Below are 22,740 nucleotides of genomic sequence, written 5' to 3' on the forward strand. Positions count from 1 at the left end.
ATTTATACAGCTTTTTAAATCTAGATTCCAGGAATTTGAAGAATAAAAACACTTTTTTTCATTCAACCCATTTAACCTTGAGTAAATTTTTGGTTAGAAGTGCCTAATTAAAATTTCAATGCTCTTAATGATGAAAAGTACAAAATATTTATACAGCTTTTTAAATCTAGATTCCAGGAATTTGAAGAATAAAAACACTTTTTTTCATTCCACCCATTTAAACTTCAGTAAATTTTTGGTTAGAAGTGCCTAATTAAAATTTCAATGCTCTTAATGATGAAAAATACAAAATATTTATACAGCTTTTTAAATCTAGATTCCAGGAATTTGAAGAATAAAAACACTTTTTTTCATTCCACCCATTTAACCTTCAGTAAATTTTTGGTTAGAAGTGCCTAATTAAAATTACAATGCCCTTAATGATGAAAAATACAAAATTTTTATACAGCTTTTTAAATCTAGATTCCAGGAATTTGAAGAATAAAAACACTTTTTTTCATTCAACCCATTTAACCTTGAGTAAATTTTTGGTTAGAAGTGCCTAATTAAAATTTCAATGCTCTTAATGATGAAAAATACAAAATATTTATACAGCTTTTTAAATCTAGATTCCAGGAATTTGAAGAATAAAAACACTTTTTTTCATTCCACCCATTTAACCTTCAGTAAATTTTTGGTTAGAAGTGCCTAACTAAAATTTCAATGCCCTTAATGATGAAAAATACAAAATATTTATACAGCTTTTTAAATCTAGATTCCAGGAATTTGAAGAATAAAAACACTTTTTTTCATTCCACCCATTTAACCTTCTGTAAATTTTTGGTTAGAAGTGCCTAATTAAAATTTCAATGCCCTTAATGATGAAAAATACAAAATATTTATACAGCTTTTTAAATCTAGATTCCAGGGATTTGAAGAATAAAAACACTTTTTTTCATTCAACCCATTAAACCTTCAGTAAATTTTTGGTTAGAAGTGCCTAATTAAAATTTCAATGCCCTTAATGATGAAAAATACAAAATATTTATACAGATTTTTAAATCTAGATTCCAGGAATTTGAAGAATAAAAACACTTTTTTTCATTCCACCCATTTAACCTTCAGTAAATTTTTGGTTAGAAGTGCCTAATTAAAATTTCAATGCTCTTAATGATGAAAAATACAAAATATTTATACAGCTTTTTAAATCTAGATTCCAGGTTTTTGAAGAATAAAAACACTTTATTTCATTCCACCCATTTAACCTTGAGTCAATTTTTGGTTAGAAGTGCCTAATTAAAATTTCAATGCCCTTAATGATGAAAAATACAAAATATTTATACAGCTTTTTAAATCTAGATTCCAGGAATTTGAAGAATAAAAACACTTTTTTTCATTCAACCCATTTAACCTTGAGTAAATTTTTGGTTAGAAGTGCCTAATTAAAATTTCAATGCTCTTAATGATGAAAAATACAAAATATCTATACAGCTTTTTAAATCTAGATTCCAGGAATTTGAAGAATAAAAACACTTTTTTTCATTCCACCCATTTAACCTTCAGTAAATTTTTGGTTAGAAGTGCCTAATTAAAATTTCAATGCTCTTAATGATGAAAAATACAAAATATTTATACAGCTTTTTAAATCTAGATTCCAGGAATTTGAAGAATAAAAACACTTTTTTTTCATTCCACCCATTTAACCTTCAGTAAATTTTTGGTTAGAAGTGCCTAATTAAAATTTCAATGCTCTTAATGATGAAAAATACAAAATATTTATACAGCTTTTTAAATCTAGATTCCAGGAATTTGAAGAATAAGTACACTTTTTTTCATTCCACCCATTTAAACTTCGGTAAATTTTTGGTTAGAAGTGCCTAATTAAAATTTCAATGCCCTTAATGATGAAAAATACAAAATATTTATACAGCTTTTTAAATCTAGATTGCAGGAATTTGAAGAATAAAAACAATTTTTTTTCATTCAACCCATTTAACCTTCAGTAAATTTTTGGTTAGAAGTGCCTAATTAAAATTTCAATGCTCTTAATGATGAAAAATACAAAATATTTATACAGCTTTTTAAATCTAGATTCCAGGAATTTGAAGAATAAAAACACTTTTTTTCATTCAACCCATTTAACCTTTAGTAAATTTTTGGTTAGAAGTGCCTAATTAAAATTTCAATGCTCTTAATGATGAAAAATACAAAATATTTATACAGCTTTTTAAATCTAGATTCCAGGAATTTGAAGAATAAAAACACTTTTTTTCATTCCACCCATTTAACCTTCAGTAAATTTTTGGTTAGAAGTGCCTAATTAAAATTACAATGCCCTTAATGATGAAAAATACAAAATTTTTATACAGCTTTTTAAATCTAGATTCCAGGAATTTGAAGAATAAAAACACTTTTTTTCATTCAACCCATTTAACCTTGAGTAAATTTTTGGTTAGAAGTGCCTAATTAAAATTTCAATGCTCTTAATGATGAAAAATACAAAATATTTATACAGCTTTTTAAATCTAGATTCCAGGAATTTGAAGAATAAAAACACTTTTTTTCATTCCACCCATTTAACCTTCAGTAAATTTTTGGTTAGAAGTGCCTAACTAAAATTTCAATGCCCTTAATGATGAAAAATACAAAATATTTATACAGCTTTTTAAATCTATATTCCAGGAATTTGAAGAATAAAAACACTTTTTTTCATTCCACCCATTTAACCTTCAGTAAATTTTTGGTTAGAAGTGGCTAATTAAAATCTCAATGCCCTTAATGATGAAAAATACAAAATATTTATACAGCTTTTTAAATCTAGATTCCAGGAATTTGAAGAATAAAAACACTTTTTTTCATTCAACCCATTAAACCTTCAGTAAATTTTTGGTTAGAAGTGCCTAATTAAAATTTCAATGCCCTTAATGATGAAAAATACAAAATATTTATACAGATTTTTAAATCTAGATTCCAGGAATTTGAAGAATAAAAACACTTTTTTTCATTCCACCCATTTAACCTTCAGTAAATTTTTGGTTAGAAGTGCCTAATTAAAATTTCAATGCTCTTAATGATGAAAAATACAAAATATTTATACAGCTTTTTAAATCTAGATTCCAGGTTTTTGAAGAATAAAAACACTTTATTTCATTCCACCCATTTAACCTTGAGTCAATTTTTGGTTAGAAGTGCCTAATTAAAATTTCAATGCCCTTAATGATGAAAAATACAAAATATTTATACAGCTTTTTAAATCTAGATTCCAGGAATTTGAAGAATAAAAACACTTTTTTTCATTCAACCCATTTAACCTTGAGTAAATTTTTGGTTAGAAGTGCCTAATTAAAATTTCAATGCTCTTAATGATGAAAAATACAAAATATCTATACAGCTTTTTAAATCTAGATTCCAGGAATTTGAAGAATAAAAACACTTTTTTCATTCCACCCATTTAACCTTCAGTAAATTTTTGGTTAGAAGTGCCTAATTAAAATTTCAATGCCCTTAATGATGAAAAATACAAAATATTTATACAGCTTTTTAAATCTAGATTCCAGGAATTTGAAGAATAAAACCACTTTTTTTCATTCCACCCATTTAACCTTCAGTAAATTTTTGGTTAGAAGTGCCTAATTAAAATTTCAATGCTCTTAATGATGAAAAATACAAAATATTTATACAGCTTTTTAAATCTAGATTCCAGGAATTTGAAGAATAAAAACACTTTTTTTCATTCCACCCATTTAACCTTCAGTAAATTTTTGGTTAGAAGTGCCTAATTAAAATTTCAATGCCCTTAATGATGAAAAATACAAAATATTTATACAGCTTTTTAAATCTAGATTCCAGGAATTTGAAGAATAAAAACACTTTTTTTCATTCAACCCATTTAACCTTGAGTAAATTTTTGGTTAGAAGTGCCTAATTAAAATTTCAATGCTCTTAATGATGAAAAATACAAAATATTTATACAGCTTTTTAAATCTAGATTCCAGGAATTTGAAGAATAAAAACACTTTTTTTCATTCAACCCATTTAACCTTGAGTAAATTTTTGGTTAGAAGAGCCTAATTAAAATTTCAATGCTCTTAATGATGAAAAATACAAAATATTTATACAGCTTTTTAAATCTAGATTCCAGGAATTTGAAGAATAAAAACACTTTTTTTCATTCCACCCATTTAACCTTCAGTAAATTTTTGGTTAGAAGTGCCTAATTAAAATTTCAATGCTCTTAATGATGAAAAATACAAAATATTTATACAGCTTTTTAAATCTAGATTCCAGGAATTTGAAGAATAAAAACACTTTTTTTCATTCCACCCATTTAACCTTCAGTAAATTTTTGGTTAGAAGTGCCTAATTAAAATTTCAATGCCCTTAATGATGAAAAATACAAAATATTTATACAGCTTTTTAAATCTAGATTCTAGGAATTTGAAGAATAAAAACACTTTTTTTCATTCCACCCATTTAACCTTCAGTAAATTTTTGGTTAGAAGTGCCTAATTAAAATTTCAATGCCCTTAATGATGAAAAATACAAAATATTTATACAGCTTTTTAAATCTAGATTCTAGGAATTTGAAGAATAAAAACACTTTTTTTCATTCCACCCATTTAACCTTCAGTAAATTTTTGGTTAGAAGTGCCTAATTAAAATTTCAATGCTCTTAATGATGAAAAATACAAAATATTTATACAGCTTTTTAAATCTAGATTCCAGGAATTTGAAGAATAAAAACACTTTTTTTCATTCCACCCATTTAACCTTCAGTAAATTTTTGGTTAGAAGGGCCTAATTAAAATTTCAATGCTCTTAATGATGAAAAATACAAAATATTTATACAGCTTTTTAAATCTAGATTCCAGGAATTTGAAGAATAAAAACACTTTTTTTCATTCCACCCATTTAACCTTGAGTCAATTTTTGGTTAGAAGTTCCTAATTAAAATTTCAATGCTCTTAATGATGAAAAATACAAAATATTTATACAGCTTTTTAAATCTAGATTCCAGGAATTTGAAGAATAAAAACACTTTTTTTCATTCCACCCATTTAACCTTGAGTCAATTTTTGGTTAGAAGTTCCTAATTAAAATTTCAATGCTCTTAATGATGAAAAATACAAAATATTTATACAGCTTTTTAAATCTAGATTCCAGGAATTTGAAGAATAAAAACACTTTTTTTCATTCCACCCATTTAACCTTCAGTAAATTTTTGGTTAGAAGTGCCTAATTAAAATTTCAATGCTCTTAATGATGAAAAATACAAAATATTTATACAGCTTTTTAAATCTAGATTCCAGGAATTTGAAGAATAAAAACACTTTTTTTCATTCCACCCATTTAACCTTCAGTAAATTTTTGGTTAGAAGTGCCTAATTAAAATTTCAATGCCCTTAATGATGAAAAATACAAAATATTTATACAGCTTTTTAAATCTAGATTCCAGGAATTTGAAGAATAAAACCACTTTTTTCATTCAACCCATTTAACCTTGAGTAAATTTTTGGTTAGAAGTGCCTAATTAAAAGTTCAATGCTCTTAATGATGAAAAATACAAAATATTTATACAGCTTTTTAAATCTAGATTCCAGGAATTTGAAGAATAAAAACACTTTTTTTCATTCCACCCATTTAACCTTGAGTCAATTTTTGGTTAGAAGTGCCTAATTAAAATTTCAATGCCCTTAATGATGAAAAATACAAAATATTTATACAGCTTTTTAAATCTAGATTCCAGGAATTTGAAGAATAAAAACACTTTTTTTCATTCAACCCATTTAACCTTCAGTAAATTTTTGATTAGAAGTGCCTAATTAAAATTTCAATGCTCTTAATGATGAAAAATACAAAATATTTATACAGCTTTTTTAATCTAGATTCCAGGAATTTGAAGAATAAAAACACTTTTTTTCATTCAACCCATTTAACCTTGAGTAAATTTTTGGTTAGAAGTGCCTAATTAAAATTTCAATGCTCTTAATGATGAAAAATACAAAATATTTATACAGCTTTTTAAATCTAGTTTCCAGGAATTTGAAGAATAAAAACACTTTTTTTCATTCAACCCATTTAACCTTGAGTAAATTTTTGGTTAGAAGTGCCTAATTAAAATTTCAATGCTCTTAATGATGAAAAGTACAAAATATTTATACAGCTTTTTAAATCTAGATTCCAGGAATTTGAAGAATAAAAACACTTTTTTTCATTCCACCCATTTAAACTTCAGTAAATTTTTGGTTAGAAGTGCCTAATTAAAATTTCAATGCTCTTAATGATGAAAAATACAAAATATTTATACAGCTTTTTAAATCTAGATTCCAGGAATTTGAAGAATAAAACCACTTTTTTTCATTCCACCCATTTAACCTTCAGTAAATTTTTGGTTAGAAGTGCCTAATTAAAATTACAATGCCCTTAATGATGAAAAATACAAAATTTTTATACAGCTTTTTAAATCTAGATTCCAGGAATTTGAAGAATAAAAACACTTTTTTCATTCAACCCATTTAACCTTGAGTAAATTTTTGGTTAGAAGTGCCTAATTAAAATTTCAATGCTCTTAATGATGAAAAATACAAAATATTTATACAGCTTTTTAAATCTAGATTCCAGGAATTTGAAGAATAAAAACACTTTTTTTCATTCCACCCATTTAACCTTCAGTAAATTTTTGGTTAGAAGTGCCTAATTAAAATTTCAATGCTCTTAATGATGAAAAATACAAAATATTTATACAGCTTTTTAAATCTAGATTCCAGGAATTTGAAGAATAAAAACACTTTTTTTCATTCCACCCATTTAAACTTCAGTAAATTTTTGGTTAGAAGTGCCTAATTAAAATTTCAATGCTCTTAATGATGAAAAGTACAAAATATTTATACAGCTTTTTAAATCTAGATTCCAGGAATTTGAAGAATAAAAACACTTTTTTTCATTCCACCCATTTAAACTTCAGTAAATTTTTGGTTAGAAGTGCCTAATTAAAATTTCAATGCTCTTAATGATGAAAAATACAAAATATTTATACAGCTTTTTTAATCTAGATTCCAGGAATTTGAAGAATAAAAACACTTTTTTTCATTCAACCCATTTAACCTTGAGTAAATTTTTGGTTAGAAGTGCCTAATTAAAATTTCAATGCTCTTAATGATGAAAAGTACAAAATATTTATACAGCTTTTTAAATCTAGATTCCAGGAATTTGAAGAATAAAAACACTTTTTTTCATTCCACCCATTTAAACTTCAGTAAATTTTTGGTTAGAAGTGCCTAATTAAAATTTCAATGCTCTTAATGATGAAAAATACAAAATATTTATACAGCTTTTTAAATCTAGATTCCAGGAATTTGAAGAATAAAAACACTTTTTTTCATTCAACCCATTTAACCTTGAGTAAATTTTTGGTTAGAAGTGCCTAATTAAAATTTCAATGCTCTTAATGATGAAAAGTACAAAATATTTATACAGCTTTTTAAATCTAGATTCCAGGAATTTGAAGAATAAAAACACTTTTTTTCATTCCACCCATTTAAACTTCAGTAAATTTTTGGTTAGAAGTGCCTAATTAAAATTTCAATGCTCTTAATGATGAAAAATACAAAATATTTATACAGCTTTTTAAATCTAGATTCCAGGAATTTGAAGAATAAAAACACTTTTTTTCATTCCACCCATTTAACCTTCAGTAAATTTTTGGTTAGAAGTGCCTAATTAAAATTACAATGCCCTTAATGATGAAAAATACAAAATTTTTATACAGCTTTTTAAATCTAGATTCCAGGAATTTGAAGAATAAAAACACTTTTTTCATTCAACCCATTTAACCTTGAGTAAATTTTTGGTTAGAAGTGCCTAATTAAAATTTCAATGCTCTTAATGATGAAAAATACAAAATATTTATACAGCTTTTTAAATCTAGATTCCAGGAATTTGAAGAATAAAAACACTTTTTTTCATTCCACCCATTTAACCTTCAGTAAATTTTTGGTTAGAAGTGCCTAATTAAAATTTCAATGCTCTTAATGATGAAAAATACAAAATATTTATACAGCTTTTTAAATCTAGATTCCAGGAATTTGAAGAATAAAAACACTTTTTTTCATTCCACCCATTTAAACTTCAGTAAATTTTTGGTTAGAAGTGCCTAATTAAAATTTCAATGCTCTTAATGATGAAAAGTACAAAATATTTATACAGCTTTTTAAATCTAGATTCCAGGAATTTGAAGAATAAAAACACTTTTTTTCATTCCACCCATTTAAACTTCAGTAAATTTTTGGTTAGAAGTGCCTAATTAAAATTTCAATGCTCTTAATGATGAAAAATACAAAATATTTATACAGCTTTTTTAATCTAGATTCCAGGAATTTGAAGAATAAAAACACTTTTTTTCATTCAACCCATTTAACCTTGAGTAAATTTTTGGTTAGAAGTGCCTAATTAAAATTTCAATGCTCTTAATGATGAAAAGTACAAAATATTTATACAGCTTTTTAAATCTAGATTCCAGGAATTTGAAGAATAAAAACACTTTTTTTCATTCCACCCATTTAAACTTCAGTAAATTTTTGGTTAGAAGTGCCTAATTAAAATTTCAATGCTCTTAATGATGAAAAATACAAAATATTTATACAGCTTTTTAAATCTAGATTCCAGGAATTTGAAGAATAAAAACACTTTTTTTCATTCAACCCATTTAACCTTGAGTAAATTTTTGGTTAGAAGTGCCTAATTAAAATTTCAATGCTCTTAATGATGAAAAGTACAAAATATTTATACAGCTTTTTAAATCTAGATTCCAGGAATTTGAAGAATAAAAACACTTTTTTTCATTCCACCCATTTAAACTTCAGTAAATTTTTGGTTAGAAGTGCCTAATTAAAATTTCAATGCTCTTAATGATGAAAAATACAAAATATTTATACAGCTTTTTAAATCTAGATTCCAGGAATTTGAAGAATAAAAACACTTTTTTTCATTCCACCCATTTAACCTTCAGTAAATTTTTGGTTAGAAGTGCCTAATTAAAATTACAATGCCCTTAATGATGAAAAATACAAAATTTTTATACAGCTTTTTAAATCTAGATTCCAGGAATTTGAAGAATAAAAACACTTTTTTTCATTCAACCCATTTAACCTTGAGTAAATTTTTGGTTAGAAGTGCCTAATTAAAATTTCAATGCTCTTAATGATGAAAAATACAAAATATTTATACAGCTTTTTAAATCTAGATTCCAGGAATTTGAAGAATAAAAACACTTTTTTTCATTCCACCCATTTAACCTTCAGTAAATTTTTGGTTAGAAGTGCCTAACTAAAATTTCAATGCCCTTAATGATGAAAAATACAAAATATTTATACAGCTTTTTAAATCTAGATTCCAGGAATTTGAAGAATAAAAACACTTTTTTTCATTCCACCCATTTAACCTTCTGTAAATTTTTGGTTAGAAGTGCCTAATTAAAATTTCAATGCCCTTAATGATGAAAAATACAAAATATTTATACAGCTCTTTAAATCTAGATTCCAGGGATTTGAAGAATAAAAACACTTTTTTTCATTCAACCCATTAAACCTTCAGTAAATTTTTGGTTAGAAGTGCCTAATTAAAATTTCAATGCCCTTAATGATGAAAAATACAAAATATTTATACAGATTTTTAAATCTAGATTCCAGGAATTTGAAGAATAAAAACACTTTTTTTCATTCCACCCATTTAACCTTCAGTAAATTTTTGGTTAGAAGTGCCTAATTAAAATTTCAATGCTCTTAATGATGAAAAATACAAAATATTTATACAGCTTTTTAAATCTAGATTCCAGGTTTTTGAAGAATAAAAACACTTTATTTCATTCCACCCATTTAACCTTGAGTCAATTTTTGGTTAGAAGTGCCTAATTAAAATTTCAATGCCCTTAATGATGAAAAATACAAAATATTTATACAGCTTTTTAAATCTAGATTCCAGGAATTTGAAGAATAAAAACACTTTTTTTCATTCAACCCATTTAACCTTGAGTAAATTTTTGGTTAGAAGTGCCTAATTAAAATTTCAATGCTCTTAATGATGAAAAATACAAAATATCTATACAGCTTTTTAAATCTAGATTCCAGGAATTTGATGAATAAAAACACTTTTTTTCATTCCACCCATTTAACCTTCAGTAAATTTTTGGTTAGAAGTGCCTAATTAAAATTTCAATGCTCTTAATGATGAAAAATACAAAATATTTATACAGCTTTTTAAATCTAGATTCCAGGAATTTGAAGAATAAAAACACTTTTTTTTCATTCCACCCATTTAACCTTCAGTAAATTTTTGGTTAGAAGTGCCTAATTAAAATTTCAATGCTCTTAATGATGAAAAATACAAAATATTTATACAGCTTTTTAAATCTAGATTCCAGGAATTTGAAGAATAAGTACACTTTTTTTCATTCCACCCATTTAAACTTCGGTAAATTTTTGGTTAGAAGTGCCTAATTAAAATTTCAATGCCCTTAATGATGAAAAATACAAAATATTTATACAGCTTTTTAAATCTAGATTGCAGGAATTTGAAGAATAAAAACAATTTTTTTTCATTCAACCCATTTAACCTTCAGTAAATTTTTGGTTAGAAGTGCCTAATTAAAATTTCAATGCTCTTAATGATGAAAAATACAAAATATTTATACAGCTTTTTAAATCTAGATTCCAGGAATTTGAAGAATAAAAACACTTTTTTTCATTCAACCCATTTAACCTTTAGTAAATTTTTGGTTAGAAGTGCCTAATTAAAATTTCAATGCTCTTAATGATGAAAAATACAAAATATTTATACAGCTTTTTAAATCTAGATTCCAGGAATTTGAAGAATAAAAACACTTTTTTTCATTCCACCCATTTAACCTTCAGTAAATTTTTGGTTAGAAGTGCCTAATTAAAATTACAATGCCCTTAATGATGAAAAATACAAAATTTTTATACAGCTTTTTAAATCTAGATTCCAGGAATTTGAAGAATAAAAACACTTTTTTTCATTCCACCCATTTAACCTTCAGTAAATTTTTGGTTAGAAGTGCCTAACTAAAATTTCAATGCCCTTAATGATGAAAAATACAAAATATTTATACAGCTTTTTAAATCTATATTCCAGGAATTTGAAGAATAAAAACACTTTTTTTCATTCCACCCATTTAACCTTCAGTAAATTTTTGGTTAGAAGTGGCTAATTAAAATCTCAATGCCCTTAATGATGAAAAATACAAAATATTTATACAGCTTTTTAAATTTAGATTCCAGGAATTTGAAGAATAAAAACACTTTTTTTCATTCAACCCATTAAACCTTCAGTAAATTTTTGGTTAGAAGTGCCTAATTAAAATTTCAATGCCCTTAATGATGAAAAATACAAAATATTTATACAGATTTTTAAATCTAGATTCCAGGAATTTGAAGAATAAAAACACTTTTTTTCATTCCACCCATTTAACCTTCAGTAAATTTTTGGTTAGAAGCGCCTAATTAAAATTTCAATGCTCTTAATGATGAAAAATACAAAATATTTATACAGCTTTTTAAATCTAGATTCCAGGTTTTTGAAGAATAAAAACACTTTATTTCATTCCACCCATTTAACCTTGAGTCAATTTTTGGTTAGAAGTGCCTAATTAAAATTTCAATGCCCTTAATGATGAAAAATACAAAATATTTATACAGCTTTTTAAATCTAGATTCCAGGAATTTGAAGAATAAAAACACTTTTTTTCATTCAACCCATTTAACCTTGAGTAAATTTTTGGTTAGAAGTGCCTAATTAAAATTTCAATGCTCTTAATGATGAAAAATACAAAATATTTATACAGCTTTTTAAATCTAGATTCCAGGAATTTGAAGAATAAAAACACTTTTTTTCATTCCACCCATTTAACCTTCAGTAAATTTTTGGTTAGAAGTGCCTAACTAAAATTTCAATGCCCTTAATGATGAAAAATACAAAATATTTATACAGCTTTTTAAATCTATATTCCAGGAATTTGAAGAATAAAAACACTTTTTTTCATTCCACCCATTTAACCTTCAGTAAATTTTTGGTTAGAAGTGGCTAATTAAAATCTCAATGCCCTTAATGATGAAAAATACAAAATATTTATACAGCTTTTTAAATCTAGATTCCAGGAATTTGAAGAATAAAAACACTTTTTTTCATTCCACCCATTTAACCTTGAGTAAATTTTTGGTTAGAAGTGCCTAATTAAAATTTCAATGCTCTTAATGATGAAAAATACAAAATATTTATACAGCTTTTTAAATCTAGATTCCAGGAATTTGAAGAATAAAAACACTTTTTTTCATTCCACCCATTTAACCTTCAGTAAATTTTTGGTTAGAAGTGCCTAACTAAAATTTCAATGCCCTTAATGATGAAAAATACAAAATATTTATACAGCTTTTTAAATCTATATTCCAGGAATTTGAAGAATAAAAACACTTTTTTTCATTCCACCCATTTAACCTTCAGTAAATTTTTGGTTAGAAGTGGCTAATTAAAATCTCAATGCCCTTAATGATGAAAAATACAAAATATTTATACAGCTTTTTAAATCTAGATTCCAGGAATTTGAAGAATAAAAACACTTTTTTTCATTCCACCCATTTAACCTTGAGTAAATTTTTGGTTAGAAGTGCCTAATTAAAATTTCAATGCTCTTAATGATGAAAAATACAAAATATTTATACAGCTTTTTAAATCTAGATTCCAGGAATTTGAAGAATAAAAACACTTTTTTTCATTCCACCCATTTAACCTTCAGTAAATTTTTGGTTAGAAGTGCCTAACTAAAATTTCAATGCCCTTAATGATGAAAAATACAAAATATTTATACAGCTTTTTAAATCTATATTCCAGGAATTTGAAGAATAAAAACACTTTTTTTCATTCCACCCATTTAACCTTCAGTAAATTTTTGGTTAGAAGTGGCTAATTAAAATCTCAATGCCCTTAATGATGAAAAATACAAAATATTTATACAGCTTTTTAAATTTAGATTCCAGGAATTTGAAGAATAAAAACACTTTTTTTCATTCAACCCATTAAACCTTCAGTAAATTTTTGGTTAGAAGTGCCTAATTAAAATGTCAATGCCCTTAGTGATGAAAAATACAAAATATTTATACAGATTTTTAAATCTAGATTCCAGGAATTTGAAGAATAAAAACACTTTTTTTCATTCCACCCATTTAACCTTCAGTAAATTTTTGGTTAGAAGTGCCTAATTAAAATTTCAATGCTCTTAATGATGAAAAATACAAAATATTTATACAGCTTTTTAAATCTAGATTCCAGGTTTTTGAAGAATAAAAACACTTTATTTCATTCCACCCATTTAACCTTGAGTCAATTTTTGGTTAGAAGTGCCTAATTAAAATTTCAATGCCCTTAATGATGAAAAATACAAAATATTTATACAGCTTTTTAAATCTAGATTCCAGGAATTTGAAGAATAAAAACACTTTTTTTCATTCAACCCATTTAACCTTGAGTAAATTTTTGGTTAGAAGTGCCTAATTAAAATTTCAATGCTCTTAATGATGAAAAATACAAAATATCTATACAGCTTTTTAAATCTAGATTCCAGGAATTTGAAGAATAAAAACACTTTTTTCATTCCACCCATTTAACCTTCAGTAAATTTTTGGTTAGAAGTGCCTAATTAAAATTTCAATGCCCTTAATGATGAAAAATACAAAATATTTATACAGCTTTTTAAATCTAGATTCCAGGAATTTGAAGAATAAAAACACTTTTTTTCATTCCACCCATTTAAACTTCAGTAAATTTTTGGTTAGAAGTGCCTAATTAAAATTTCAATGCTCTTAATGATGAAAAATACAAAATATTTATACAGCTTTTTAAATCTAGATTCCAGGAATTTGAAGAATAAAAACACTTTTTTTCATTCGACCCATTTAAACTTCGGTAAATTTTTGGTTAGAAGTGCCTAATTAAAATTTCAATGCTCTTAATGATGAAAAATACAAAATATTTATACAGCTTTTTAAATCTAGATTCCAGGAATTTGAAGAATAAGTACACTTTTTTTCATTCCACCCATTTAAACTTCGGTAAATTTTTGGTTAGAAGTGCCTAATTAAAATTTCAATGCCCTTAATGATGAAAAATACAAAATATTTATACAGCTTTTTAAATCTAGATTCCAGGAATTTGAAGAATAAGTACACTTTTTTTCATTCCACCCATTTAAACTTCGGTAAATTTTTGGTTAGAAGTGCCTAATTAAAATTTCAATGCCCTTAATGATGAAAAATACAAAATATTTATACAGCTTTTTAAATCTAGATTCCAGGAATTTGAAGAATAAGTACACTTTTTTTCATTCCACCCATTTAAACTTCGGTAAATTTTTGGTTAGAAGTGCCTAATTAAAATTTCAATGCTCTTAATGATGAAAAATACAAAATATTTATACAGCTTTTTAAATCTAGATTCCAGGAATTTGAAGAATAAGTACACTTTTTTTCATTCCACCCATTTAAACTTCGGTAAATTTTTGGTTAGAAGTGCCTAATTAAAATTTCAATGCCCTTAATGATGAAAAATACAAAATATTTATACAGCTTTTTAAATCTAGATTGCAGGAATTTGAAGAATAAAAACAATTTTTTTTCATTCAACCCATTTAACCTTCAGTAAATTTTTGGTTAGAAGTGCCTAATTAAAATTTCAATGCTCTTAATGATGAAAAATACAAAATATTTATACAGCTTTTTAAATCTAGATTCCAGAAATTTGAAGAATAAAAACACTTTTTTTCATTCAACCCATTTAACCTTTAGTAAATTTTTGGTTAGAAGTGCCTAATTAAAATTTCAATGCTCTTAATGATGAAAAATACAAAATATTTATACAGCTTTTTAAATCTAGATTCCAGGAATTTGAAGAATAAAAACACTTTTTTTCATTCCACCCATTTAACCTTCAGTAAATTTTTGGTTAGAAGTGCCTAATTAAAATTACAATGCCCTTAATGATGAAAAATACAAAATTTTTATACAGCTTTTTAAATCTAGATTCCAGGAATTTGAAGAATAAAAACACTTTTTTTCATTCAACCCATTTAACCTTGAGTAAATTTTTGGTTAGAAGTGCCTAATTAAAATTTCAATGCTCTTAATGATGAAAAATACAAAATATTTATACAGCTTTTTAAATCTAGATTCCAGGAATTTGAAGAATAAAAACACTTTTTTTCATTCCACCCATTTAACCTTCAGTAAATTTTTGGTTAGAAGTGCCTAACTAAAATTTCAATGACCTTAATGATGAAAAATATAAAATATTTATACAGCTTTTTAAATCTAGATTCCAGGAATTTGAAGAATAAAAACACTTTTTTTCATTCCACCCATTTAACCTTCAGTAAATTTTTGGTTAGAAGTGCCTAATTAAAATTTCAATGCCCTTAATGATGAAAAATACAAAATATTTATACAGCTTTTTAAATCTAGATTCCAGGAATTTGAAGAATAAAAACACTTTTTTTCATTCAACCCATTAAACCTTCAGTAAATTTTTGGTTAGAAGTGCCTAATTAAAATTTCAATGCCCTTAATGATGAAAAATACAAAATATTTATACAGCTTTTTAAATCTAGATTCCAGGAATTTGAAGAATAAAAACACTTTTTTTCATTCCACCCATTTAACCTTCAGTAAATTTTTGGTTAGAAGTGCCTAATTAAAATTTCAATGCTCTTAATGATGAAAAATACAAAATATTTATACAGCTTTTTAAATCTAGATTCCAGGTTTTTGAAGAATAAAAACACTTTATTTCATTCCACCCATTTAACCTTGAGTCAATTTTTGGTTAGAAGTGCCTAATTAAAATTTCAATGCCCTTAAAGATGAAAAATACAAAATATTTAAACAGCTTTTTAAATCTAGATTCCAGGAATTTGAAGAATAAAAACACTTTTTTTCATTCAACCCATTTAACCTTGAGTAAATTTTTGGTTAGAAGTGCCTAATTAAAATTTCAATGCTCTTAATGATGAAAAATACAAAATATCTATACAGCTTTTTAAATCTAGATTCCAGGAATTTGAAGAATAAAAACCCTTTTTTCATTCCACCCATTTAACCTTCAGTAAATTTTTGGTTAGAAGTGCCTAATTAAAATTTCAATGCCCTTAATGATGAAAAATACAAAATATTTATACAGCTTTTTAAATCTAGATTCCAGGAATTTGAAGAATAAAAACACTTTTTTTCATTCAACCCATTTAACCCTGAGTAAATTTTTGGTTAGAAGTGCCTAATTAAAATTTCAATGCTCTTAATGATGAAAAATACAAAATATTTATACAGCTTTTTAAATCTAGATTCCAGGAATTTGAAGAATAAAAACACTTTTTTTCATTCCACCCTTTTAACCTTCAGTAAATTTTTGGTTAGAAGTGCCTAATTAAAATTTCAATGCCCTTAATGATGAAAAATACAAAATATTTATACAGCTTTTTAAATCTAGATTCCAGGAATTTGAAGAATAAAAACACTTTTTTTCATTCCACCCATTTACCCTTCAGTAAATTTTTGGTTAGAAGTGCCTAATTAAAATTTCAATGCTCTTAATGATGAAAAATACAAAATATTTATACAGCTTTTAAATCTAGATTCCAGGAATTTGAAGAATAAAAACACTTTTTTTCATTCCACCCATTTAACCTTGAGTAAATTTTTGGTTAGAAGTGCCTAATTAAAATTTTAATGCCCTTAATGATGAAAAATACAAAATATTTATACAGCTTTTTAAATCTAGATTCCAGGAATTTGAAGAATAAAAACACTTTTTTTCATTCAACCCATTTAACCTTGAGTAAATTTTTGGTTAGAAGTGCCTAATTAAAATTTCAATGCTCTTAATGATGAAAAATACAAAATATTTATACAGCTTTTTAAATCTAGATTCCAGGAATTTGAAGAATAAAAACACTTTTTTTCATTCCACCCATTTAACCTTCAGTAAATTTTTGGTTAGAAGTGCCTAATTAAAATTTCAATGCCCTTAATGATGAAAAATACAAAATATTTATACAGCTTTTTAAATCTAGATTCCAGGAATTTGAAGAATAAAAACACTTTTTTTCATTCAACCCATTTAACCCTGAGTAAATTTTTGGTTAGAAGTGCCTAATTAAAATTTCAATGCTCTTAATGATGAAAAATACAAAATATTTATACAGCTTTTTAAATCTAGATTCCAGGAATTTGAAGAATAAAAACACTTTTTTTCATTCCACCCATTTAACCTTCAGTAAATTTTTGGTTAGAAGTGCCTAATTAAAATTTCAATGCCCTTAATGATGAAAAATACAAAATATTTATACAGCTTTTTAAATCTAGATTCCAGGAATTTGAAGAATAAAAACACTTTTTTTCATTCAACCCATTTAACCTTGAGTAAATTTTTGGTTAGAAGTGCCTAATTAAAATTTCAATGCTCTTAATGATGAAAAATACAAAATATTTATACAGCTTTTTAAATCTAGATTCCAGGAATTTGAAGAATAAAAACACTTTTTTTCATTCCACCCATTTAACCTTCAGTAAATTTTTGGTTAGAAGTGCCTAATTAAAATTTCAATGCCCTTAATGATGAAAAATACAAAATATTTATACAGCTTTTTAAATCTAGATTCCAGGAATTTGAAGAATAAAAACACTTTTTTTCATTCAACCCATTTAACCTTGAGTAAATTTTTGGTTAGAAGTGCCTAATTAAAATTTCAATGCTCTTAATGATGAAAAATACAAAATATTTATACAGCTTTTTAAATCTAGATTCCAGGAATTTGAAGAATAAAAACACTTTTTTTCATTCCACCCATTTAACCTTGAGTCAATTTTTGGTTAGAAGTGCCTAATTAAAATTTCAATGCCCTTAATGATGAAAAATACAAAATATTTATACAGCTTTTTAAATCTAGATTCCAGGAATTTGAAGAATAAAAACACTTTTTTTCATTCAACCCATTTAACCTTCAGTAAATTTTTGGTTAGAAGTGCCTAATTAAAATTTCAATGCTCTTAATGACGAAAAATACAAAATATTTATACAGCTTTTTAAATCTAGATTCCAGGAATTTGAAGAATAAAAACACTTTTTTTCATTCAACCCATTTAACCTTGAGTAAATTTTTGGTTAGAGGTGCCTAATTAAAATTTCAATGCTCTTAATGATGAAAAATACAAAATATTTATACAGCTTTTTAAATGTAGATTCCAGGAATTTGAAGAATAAAAACACTTTTTTTCATTCCACCCATTTAACCTTCAGTAAATTTTTGGTTAGAAGTGCCTAATTAAAATTTCAATGCCCTTAATGATGAAAAATACAAAATATTTATACAGCTTTTTAAATCTAGATTCCAGGAATTTGAAGAATAAAAACACTTTTTTTCATTCAACCCATTTAACCTTGAGTAAATTTTTGGTTAGAAGTGCCTAATTAAAATTTCAATGCCCTTAATGATGAAAAATACAAAATATTTATACAGCTTTTTAAATCTAGATTCCAGGAATTTGAAGAATAAAAACACTTTTTTTCATTCCACCCATTTAACCTTCAGTAAATTTTTGGTTAGAAGTGCCTAATTAAAATTTCAATGCCCTTAATGATGAAAAATACAAAATATTTATACAGCTTTTTAAATCTAGATTCCAGGAATTTGAAGAATAAAAACACTTTTTTTCAGTCAACCCATTTAACCCTGAGTAAATTTTTGGTTAGAAGTGCCTAATTAAAATTTCAATGCTCTTAATGATGAAAAATACAAAATATTTATACAGCTTTTTAAATCTAGATTCCAGGAATTTGAAGAATAAAAACACTTTTTTTCATTCCACCCATTTAACCTTCAGTAAATTTTTGGTTAGAAGTGCCTAATTAAAATTTCAATGCCCTTAATGATGAAAAATACAAAATATTTATACAGCTTTTTAAATCTAGATTCCAGGAATTTGAAGAATAAAAACACTTTTTTTCATTCCACCCATTTAACCTTCAGTAAATTTTTGGTTAGAAGTGCCTAATTAAAATTTCAATGCTCTTAATGATGAAAAATACAAAATATTTATACAGCTTTTTAAATCTAGATTCCAGGAATTTGAAGAATAAAAACACTTTTTTTCATTCAACCCATTTAACCTTCAGTAAATTTTTGGTTAGAAGTGCCTAATTAAAATTTCAATGCTCTTAATGACGAAAAATACAAAATATTTATACAGCTTTTTAAATCTAGATTCCAGGAATTTGAAGAATAAAAACACTTTTTTCATTCCACCCATTTAACCTTCAGTAAATTTTTGGTTAGAAGTGCCTAATTAAAATTTCAATGCTCTTAATGATGAAAAATACAAAATATTTATACAGCTTTTTAAATCTAGATTCCAGGAATTTGAAGAATAAAAACACTTTTTTTCATTCCACCCATTTAACCTTGAGTAAATTTTTGGTTAGAAGTGCCTAATTAAAATTTCAATGCCCTTAATGATGAAAAATACAAAATATTTATACAGCTTTTTAAATCTAGATTCCAGGAATTTGAAGAATAAAAACACTTTTTTTCATTCCACCCATTTAACCTTGAGTAAATTTTTGGTTAGAAGTGCCTAATTAAAATTTCAATGCTCTTAATGATGAAAAATACAAAATATTTATACAGCTTTTTAAATCTAGATTCCAGGAATTTGAAGAATAAAAACACTTTTTTTCATTCAACCCATTTAACCTTGAGTAAATTTTTGGTTAGAAGTGCCTAATTAAAATTTCAATGCCCTTAATGATGAAAAATACAAAATATTTATACAGCTTTTTAAATCTAGATTCCAGGAATTTGAAGAATAAAAACACTTTTTTTCATTCCACCCATTTAACCTAGAGTAAATTTTTGGTTAGAAGTGCCTAATTAAAATTTCAATGCTCTTAATGATGAAAAATACAAAATATTTATACAGCTTTTTAAATCTAGATTCCAGGAATTTGAAGAATAAAAACACTTTTTTTCATTCCACCCATTTAACCTTCAGTAAATTTTTGGTTAGAAGTGCCTAATTAAAATTTCAATGCTCTTAATGATGAAAACTACAAAATATTTATACAGCTTTTTAAATCTAGATTCCAGGAATTTGAAGAATAAAAACACTTTTTTTCATTCAACCCATTTAACCTTGAGTAAATTTTTGGTTAGAAGTGCCTAATTAAAATCTCAATGCTCTTAATGATGAAAAATACAAAATATTTATACAGATTTTTAAATCTAGATTCCAGGAATTTGAAGAATAAAAACACTTTTTTTCATTCCACCCATTTAACCTTCAGTAAATTTTTGGTTAGAAGTGCCTAATTAAAATTTCAATGCCCTTAATGATGAAAAATACAAAATATTTATACAGCTTTTTAAATCTAGATTCCAGGAATTTGAAGAATAAAAACACTTTTTTTCATTCAACCCATTTAACCTTGAGTAAATTTTTGGTTAGAAGTGCCTAATTAAAATTTCAATGCTCTTAATGATGAAAAATACAAAATATTTATACAGCTTTTTAAATCTAGATTCCAGGAATTTGAAGAATAAAAACACTTTTTTTCATTCCACCCATTTAACCTTGAGTCAATTTTTGGTTAGAAGTGCCTAATTAAAATTTCAATGCCCTTAATGATGAAAAATACAAAATATTTATACAGCTTTTTAAATCTAGATTCCAGGAATTTGAAGAATAAAAACACTTTTTTTCATTCAACCCATTTAACCTTCAGTAAATTTTTGGTTAGAAGTGCCTAATTAAAATTTCAATGCTCTTAATGATGAAAAATACAAAATATTTATACAGCTTTTTAAATCTAGATTCCAGGAATTTAAAGAATAAAAACACTTTTTTTCATTCAACCCATTTAACCTTGAGTAAATTTTTGGTTAGAAGTGCCTAATTAAAATTTCAATGCTCTTAATGATGAAAAATACAAAATATTTATACAGCTTTTTAAATCTAGATTCCAGGAATTTGAAGAATAAAAACACTTTTTTTCATTCCACCCATTTAACCTTCAGTAAATTTATGGTTAGAAGTGCCTAATTAAAATTTCAATGCCCTTAATGATGAAAAATATAAAATATTTATACAGCTTTTTAAATCTAGATTCCAGGAATTTGAAGAATAAAAACACTTTTTTTCATTCAACCCATTTAACCTTGAGTAAATTTTTGGTTAGAAGTGCCTAAATAAAATTTCAATGCCCTTAATGATGAAAAATACAAAATATTTATACAGCTTTTTAAATCTAGATTCCAGGAATTTGAAGAATAAAAACACTTTTTTTCATTCCACCCATTTAACCTTCAGTAAATTTTTGGTTAGAAGTGCCTAATTAAAATTTCAATGTTCTTAATGATGAAAAATACATAATATTTATACAGCTTTTTAAATCTAGATTCCAGGACCTTGAAGAATAAAAACACTTTTTTTCATTCCACCCATTTAACCTTCAGTAAATTTTTGGTTAGAAGTGCCTAATTAAAATTTCAATGCCCTTAATGATGAAAAATACAAAATATTTATACAGCTTTTTAAATCTAGATTCCAGGAATTTGAAGAATAAAAACACTTTTTTTCATTCCACCCATTTAACCTTCAGTAAATTTTTGGTTAGAAGTGCCTAATTAAAATTTCAATGCCCTTAATGATGAAAAATACAAAATATTTATACAGCTTTTTAAATCTAGATTCCAGGACCTTGAAGAATAAAACACGTTTTTTCATTCCACCCATTTAACTTTCAGTAAATTTTTGGTTAGAAGTGCCTAATTAAAATTTCAATGCCCTTAATGATGAAAAATACAAAATATTTATACAGCTTTTTAAATCTAGATTCCAGGAATTTGAAGAATAAAAACACGTTTTTTCATTCCACCCATTTAACCTTCAGTAAATTTTTGGTTAGAAGTGCCTAATTAAAATTTCAATGCTCTTAATGATGAAAAATACAAAATATTTATACAGCTTTTTAAATCTAGATTCCAGGAATTTGAAGAATAAAAACACTTTTTTTCATTCAACCCATTTAACCTTGAGTAAATTTTTGGTTAAGAGTGCTTAATTAAAATTTCAATGCTCTTAATGATGAAAAATACAAAATATTTATACAGCTTTTTAAATCTAGATTCCAGGAATTTGAAGAATAAAAACACTTTTTTTCATTCAACCCATTTAACCTTGAGTAAATTTTTGGTTAGAAGTGCCTAATTAAAATTTCAATGCTCTTAATGATGAAAAATACAAAATATTTATACAGCTTTTTAAATCTAGATTCCAGGAATTTGAAGAATAAAAACACTTTTTTTCATTCCACCCATTTAACCTTCCGTAAATTTTTGGTTAGAAGTGCTTAATTAAAATTTCAATGCCCTTAATGATGAAAAATACAAAATATTTATACAGCTTTTTAAATCTAGATTCCAGGAATTTGAAGAATAAAAACACTTTTTTTCATTCAACCCATTTAACCTTGAGTAAATTTTTGGTTAGAAATGCCTAATTAAAATTTCAATGCCCTTAATGATGAAAAATACAAAATATTTATACAGCATTTTAAATCTAGATTCCAGGAATTTGAAGAATAAAAACACTTTTTTTCATTCCACCCATTTAACCTTCAGTAAATTTTTGGTTAGAAGTGCCTAATTAAAAT

At 25.5% G+C, this 22,740-nt stretch overlaps 1 protein-coding gene across 2 annotated transcripts in view; it reads right to left on the reverse strand.

Annotated features, from left to right (window-relative positions):
• Positions 1-22,740, reverse strand: part of LOC137251338 (tRNA dimethylallyltransferase) — a 689,017-nt gene that overhangs the window by 306,314 nt on the left and 359,963 nt on the right. The gene's annotated exons all lie outside the window — the stretch shown is intronic.

This window comes from Eurosta solidaginis, chromosome 4 (assembly GCF_040869045.1).
Source record: "Eurosta solidaginis isolate ZX-2024a chromosome 4, ASM4086904v1, whole genome shotgun sequence".
NCBI lineage: Eukaryota > Metazoa > Arthropoda > Insecta > Diptera > Tephritidae > Eurosta > Eurosta solidaginis.